At 44.6% G+C, this 6,762-nt stretch overlaps 1 non-coding gene across 1 annotated transcript; it reads right to left on the minus strand.

The window, feature by feature from the left end:
* Nucleotides 1-5,517: 5,517 nt before the first annotated feature.
* LOC111590811 (U2 spliceosomal RNA) lies at nt 5,518-5,710 on the minus strand. The gene has a single exon (XR_004855832.1). It is a non-coding gene; the product is annotated as a U2 spliceosomal RNA (small nuclear RNA).
* Between the last annotated feature and the right edge of the window lie 1,052 nt (nt 5,711-6,762).

Raw genomic sequence — 6,762 nt, forward strand, 5'->3', positions numbered from 1 at the left:
CTTTATAAGCAAGATGTCCTGAATTTCCCTATTTAACCCACCCAAAAAATCTAGCCATAGCAGATTCCTCACCCTCCTCTATGTTACAACGCAACATACCCATTTGTAATTCCTGATAATATTCTTCTACACTTTTAGTACCCTGTCTCAATTGTTGCAACTTGTTTAGCATATCACGTGCATAATAAGAAGGAACAAATCTAGCCTACATGACCCGTTTCAACGCATCCCAAGTTTGTGGCATGTTATTAGGATTCTTCTTACCATGTTCTATCCACCAAACAGAAGCAAATTCAGTAAACTCACTAGTAGCAGCTCTAACCCGCGCATTCTCAGGAAATTCATGGTATGCAAACTTTTGATCAACCGCAATCTCCCAAGTAATGTAAGCATCAAGGTCATATTTACCATCAAAAGGTGGTATTTTAAATTTAACCTTACTAAAAGCATCATCATTACCATGTACCTCACGTCGGCGAAAACCACCCATACCTCTACGGTTAGTACGTAGTCGCCGACGATTAGGTGCTTCTTGGTCATCTTGCTCAGTTTCAGCAACATAGTCATCCCAGTTACCTTCGGCGCCCTCATCACGCCCACCATTGGTATTAGCATGCATCTCATCAAATCGCCTCAAGAGTGCGACAAGGCTCTTGTCAATATGAGCAACTGTCATTTCCACATTTGCAAGTTTGGTGTTTGTGTCGATCTGTGTGGCCTCCAATTGCCCCATCTTTTCATTCGTCACCTGCATGTCATTATCAAGACCTTCCGTGTGCGTCTTCACCAGCCTTACAAAGTGTTGTATGATACCCTTGGTGCAAGGAGAGTGTGGCATATTACGAGAAGCATCATCAACCTCCAATCCTGCCATGGTTAGACGAACAGAGGCAACAAGAAAAAAAACGTGAAGGAATAAAAACTCTACAACTATTAGGATGTAGCTACTGCAAGGCGCTCACTCTCAACCTGCCACACAAGCTCTTACCAATTCTTACCTTGCACAACAGGAGGGGTCAGCAACCAACAAGTCTGCAACCGTGGAATAAGTGTATCGGTGCCGCAGCAACACGACCTGTCAAACTGTAGTCGAAATATGTAGAGTTGTAGGTGGGCTGAAGCAAGGAATACACTAGTACCACGTTAGTTACAAAAGCAAGCTGAATAATCGTTCAACGGTGGTACTGTGCTGGTCCTAGGCTAAACCATGCTAGAGACGTGAGCCTAGGCACAAAGGTAGTCATAGAAAAAGAACAACTAGCACAACACAAAGAGAAACAACAGATTTAGAGATTCAGCCCCCTTCTTTCTTCTTCTTTTCCTTTTTTTCTTTTTTTCTTTTTTTCTTCTTCTTCTTTTTTTGCAGGGGCCTAAACCCCTTTTTTCACTATGACAACCCAAACAATAAGGATATTGCTAACAGCCCCTTTAAATCAGATTTAACAAATCTTGTTAATATAGAAAGTCCAGAAATCTCTATGATGATTGCGGAGCGCTCAGAATGAATTTTGAGACAAGGTCAGATCCTTTGGAAAGAAGATAAGATAAGCTTGCCAGATTGTATTTAAACTTCCAAATCGGACATGAGATGTATCTGTGGTGGCAAAAACGAACCAGAGATGTTTATGGTGATGGTGGATCTCGTGGTGACCAAAACGTGGTAGAACTCAAAACTCTAAAGGAATAAACTAAGACCAGCAACTCGACACAACCGATGCAACCAAAAACTCAACAAGCCCTAGCTAAGTAATACTAGTAAATGCTCAATGGTTTATAGGATTGCGGTAAAACTAATCTACTATTTTTTTGGCTTTTTCTAGACTATAGGAGATAAGAAAACAACGAAGAAAAGTAAATCTCTCACCGATAAACCTTCCTCTGATACCAACTGATGTGCACCCGTTGGGTGATTGCCCGATCTTTCGATGAGAGGGTGTGGAATAACTCGATTGGGGGAGGAGACGACGTTCACAGCCCGACTATAGCCTTCCAAAGACGCTGCGTCTTAGCAACCGATACACCACCTCCTATGGCTGTCACGATCTTGTGGAGCGTGACACCCTGGCCACTAGGGCACTCGTCCTGCAAGCAATCGAAGAACTAGCAAGAACAAGTAGAACAAGTACTGAATTACCAGATCTAAATGTAGGTTTCAAAATCAAACTCCAATATGGTGGGGTTCCGAAGACAAGAAGACGGGCGGCTGAACCAGCACGCGCGCTTACAAGCAAGTAGCGAGAGCTAAACTTGATCTAAACAAAACCCGCTATTCTTGGTGGCGGCTAGGGGGTTTATAAACATGGGAGGACAACCACAAGGGTATTGGGGTCGTGCTGCAACCCTAGGATGCATCCCTAATGGACCCAACTTGATACACGACCCATTGGGCCAAAATAGGGTCACACAGCACCATGGGCAGAAAAGGTAGGAAATGTCTCGGTAAGGAAACAATGATTACGGCGGCCTCAAAACAGATATGACTATAATTCCGGATCCATATGAAAGTAGACTTGATAAGCTTTCCATGTTGTGCTTGAACATTCCAATCCGAGCCCGCATGTGACCGTGGTGACCGTCACAAGTTGGTGTTCTTCTGCAGTCCGAATCCAGCATGTTCAAATCCTTTTCCCTTTCGGTCTTCTCCCTGGTTCCTAAGAAAAACAAGAGTGCACGGGTCTCCATGGTCTAAATATGATGGACATGCACTCAAGAGTGTAATCACCTGATGGTTGAGTTGACGAGCACGAGCGCGAGTAATGGGACCAGAAGTAATGGGACCAGAAATTGATACTTGTATTGGCATAGATGTATCAGTAGTGTGGATGTCTTCATCACTAAGCTTCCCAATGGCCTTGGGGACGATAACCGGGTTGGTCAATCACACGGGGTGGTGGACCTCCTCTATAAAAGCTAGCATGCAGCAACTTGCAGACCTCTTCACAGATGAAGTCCTGCCACTCGATGGACTGCTTTCGAGTCTTTTGACTCACCGACTTGGCGTTAGGGTGGATCTTTCAGATGGTGCTCGATCACCACCCTAGGGTTCCCGGGCATTTGTGACAGTTCTCAGGCGAACACGTTCACATTTGCCCAGAGAAAGGCGATGAGTGCGATTTTATATTTGTTCCCCACGATGCGGGTGGCCTAAAAGGGGTCTGCTCTGACCTGGATGGTCTTCACGGGACACCGTCTGCCCCGTACGGCTGCACATTGGGCGCCTTTGTAGGTGCCCTGGTACGCGAGGTCAAGAGGTCCTCTCCCTCACCGTCCGGGTGTCCGGCCACTGTCGAGAGAGCGTGTAGCTTCTTTATGGATGCAAGAGCCGAGGTTTGGTCGCATGGCACGGTGAGGACACCAGCGAGGGACGGTATCTTCGAGACCAAGTATCCATAATGGACAATGGCCATGAATTGGTACAATGTCGACCTGTCAATGATGACGACATTGAAGGGGAGGTTGACCTCCGCTCACGATGCACACGCATGGGACCTTTTTCCAATGCTCACAAGCCTGAACAACATGGCACCTTGAATGTACGTATGTTCAACGGCAATGATACAACAGAAGCACGTTAGAGCATATATATAGGCCAATTTATTATACAATGTAGTGAAGCTAGCTATAGTGATGTTTATAAACGAGGTGATTTCCTTTATCTGATTATCTCTATCAGATGTCTCGTTTACTTGGTTTATTTCAGTGCTAGCCCAATTCAGTTGACACTTGGCCAGGACCAATCTAGAGCAGAAATTCCATAAATATTTCTTTACTGGTAAAACTGAGTTGAAGTTGTCGCATCTTACATCTGATAGACAATTACATGAAACTGTTTATTTTTTAACGTAATAGCATAAGTTGACTTTTAATTAAGAAGAATAAAAGAATTGACCTAACCCAGTTTTAAGAAAAACTGTGCACGAAACCTACATAAAGTGTAGAAACATCTCGGGTAACGGTAGCTCCACACACAAAGCACATATAAAGTCATTGTTGCCGAGTTCAATATAAGAGTCGAGCAGCTCCGACTCCGCAAGACAGGCTGCACATGGCCAAAGAAACTCGACGACACCTATACCTAAAACCCGGCATAGAAGGAGAAAGATCGTGGTGCGCTTGTAACACCCTAAAATCCTAGTTTGGAAACATAGAAGAATTCTCCAAGAAGATTAAGAATTTAAATGACCTTAACAAGGATTTCTTTCCCTTTGGAATATTTTTCTCCCTAAATTGAATAAATAGTAATATTATAATGTTCATAATTAAAGTACTTTGAAAAATAGAATTTAATTTGAACCGTAAACATATGCAAATGTCCTCAATTATTTGATTGATGGAACTATTCTTTTATGGATTATGTGTTTAGAAAACGTTCTGAAAAAAATATAAAGTCTCTTTTAATAAATATTGTACAATATAAATTATTTTTTAAAAAACACTTATTTTTGTATGTATGAATTGCATACTTAAAGACATTTGCTTAAATAGGATAGTAATTAAATAAATAAATTTAATTTTGCAAAATGCTGGAATTCTGATTGTGCATTTAAATTGGAGTCAAAAACTCTATTTGAATATAGATTTTAATTAGATTATATATATATATAAGAAAATAGAAATAGAAAACAAAAAAAAGAAGCACTTACGTGCACCAGGTTCCAGCCAGCCCAGTCCTGCATCAGCTCATCACGGCCAAATGCAGCCCACTCTCTATCCCACGCCTCCATCCGTTTTTTTCTCTCTTTTTCTTTATTCTCCGGTCTCAGGTCACCGCCTCGTAAGCCGTCTTTTTATCCGCGTCGAATCTCTTGTAAGTCAAAAGGACTCCCAACAAACTTCATCTGCTCCGGTCGTAAAACCCGGCAACGAACTCCAGGGCGATCTGTCCTCGGTTATATGTACACATGCTGTGTTTGGTTGGATGTATACGGTAGGATAAAAAGGGCGGACACAGTGTCTCTAGTGTTTGGATGAGAGTCACGTAGTGGCGAGATAAACACCAGATTAGTTTTTGGTGGCGGCATGATCCAAAAAAATCAAGGGGACGATGTCGACCCTACCTCATCTCACTTTGACCTCAAACCAAACACATCTTAAGTCAGCCCTCGTAACCCTTTTACTTTCCGAGTTAGCAACCGAGGACGTAGACGCGGCCGTAAACAGAGAGAAAAGATGGTAAAAGGTAGTCACACCTAGATTATATATATTACGTCTATTTACCTTGTAACTTTTTATGTGACCCGAATCTAACCAATCAGATCGCGTCATGCCACATATTTCTATATAGCCCTATTAATTTATAAAAAATATGATATCTTCTAGGCCAAACAATTTATTTTTATGTGTTCAAGTTGTATTAGGTTCATATTAATTTTGTGTACCTAGTAATAACATTGTTTTAATTATGCCACATGTTTAATTAATTAATTAATTGTTAATTAATGTTAAACAATTAGTCAATCTAGCTAATCTAATTTATAGTTCCAACCTATGCTTATTATAAATACTAGTCTAATACCTATGGGTTGCGACGGTACCCAACTATATTTGATGACATTGATTGGAGCGACACTTGAGAGTCTTAATGGACCCCACATAAAAACACCCATAATAAATGAATTTAATGTAAAAGTGAATATATTGTTTATATACCAGATATTGAACTGGTAAACAAATATTACACTTGATCTTAGCCAAAAGACAGAAAAATGAATTGAAAAGGAGCTCCTATGCTCGAATTAAATTATAGCCAATGTTTTGGCTTAGGACTTGGGAGCAAGATGATGTAGATATGATGCCCTAACCAAATTTATCGGGGACCATAATTAGGGGTACCTCCAAGACTCCTAAACTCGGCTGGTAACCACCATCAGCACAAAGCTGCAAAGGCCTGATGGGCGCAATTCAGGTCAAAGCTCCGTCCACTCAAGGGACACGATCTCACCTCGCCCGAGCCCAGCCTCGGGCAGGAACAGTAGACAAAGGTGGATTCACGCCTCGCCCGAGGGCCTCCTCAAGCAACGGGCGCACCTTCGAATCGCCCGAGGCCCAGCTCGGGCAGGCTTCGCGGAGAAGCAACCTTATCCAGATCGCCTCGCCAGCCGACCGGATCGCAGGAGCATTCAATGCAAGGATCGCCTGACACCTTATCCTGACGCGCGCTCCTCAGTCGACAAGGCCGAAGTGACCGCAGTCACTTCGCCCCTCCACTGACTGACCTGACAGGAAAACAGCGCTGCCTGTGCTGCTCCGACTACTGTGCCACCCGCCAGGGTGAGGCTGACATCCGCCAAGTCCAACCTCAGCCGCCATAGGAAGCTCCGCCTCGCCCGACCTCAGGGCTCGGACTCCACCTCGACCTCGGAAGACGGTCTCCGCCTCGCCCGACCCCAGGGCTCGGACTCAACCTCGACCTCGGACGACAGTCTCCGCCTCGCCCGACCCCAGGGCTCGGACTCAACCTCGACCTCGGACGACGGTCTCCGCCTCGCCCGACCCCAGGGCTCGGACTCGACCTCGACCTCGGGAGACGGTCTCCGCCTCGCCCGACCACAGGGCTCGGACTCAGCCCCGACCTCGGAGGAGTCTCTGCCCCGCCCGACCTTGGGCTCGGACCGACCACGTCGCAGGGGGGTACATCATTACCCTACCCCCAGCTAGCTCAGGCTATGGGGAACAAGACCGGCGTCCCATCTGGCTCGCCCCGGTAAAACAAGTAATGATGGCACCCCGCATGCTCCTATGACGACGGCGGTTCTCAGCCCC

This window comes from Zea mays, chromosome 1 (genome assembly GCF_902167145.1).
Source record: "Zea mays cultivar B73 chromosome 1, Zm-B73-REFERENCE-NAM-5.0, whole genome shotgun sequence".
NCBI classification, from domain to species: Eukaryota; Viridiplantae; Streptophyta; class Magnoliopsida; order Poales; family Poaceae; genus Zea; species Zea mays.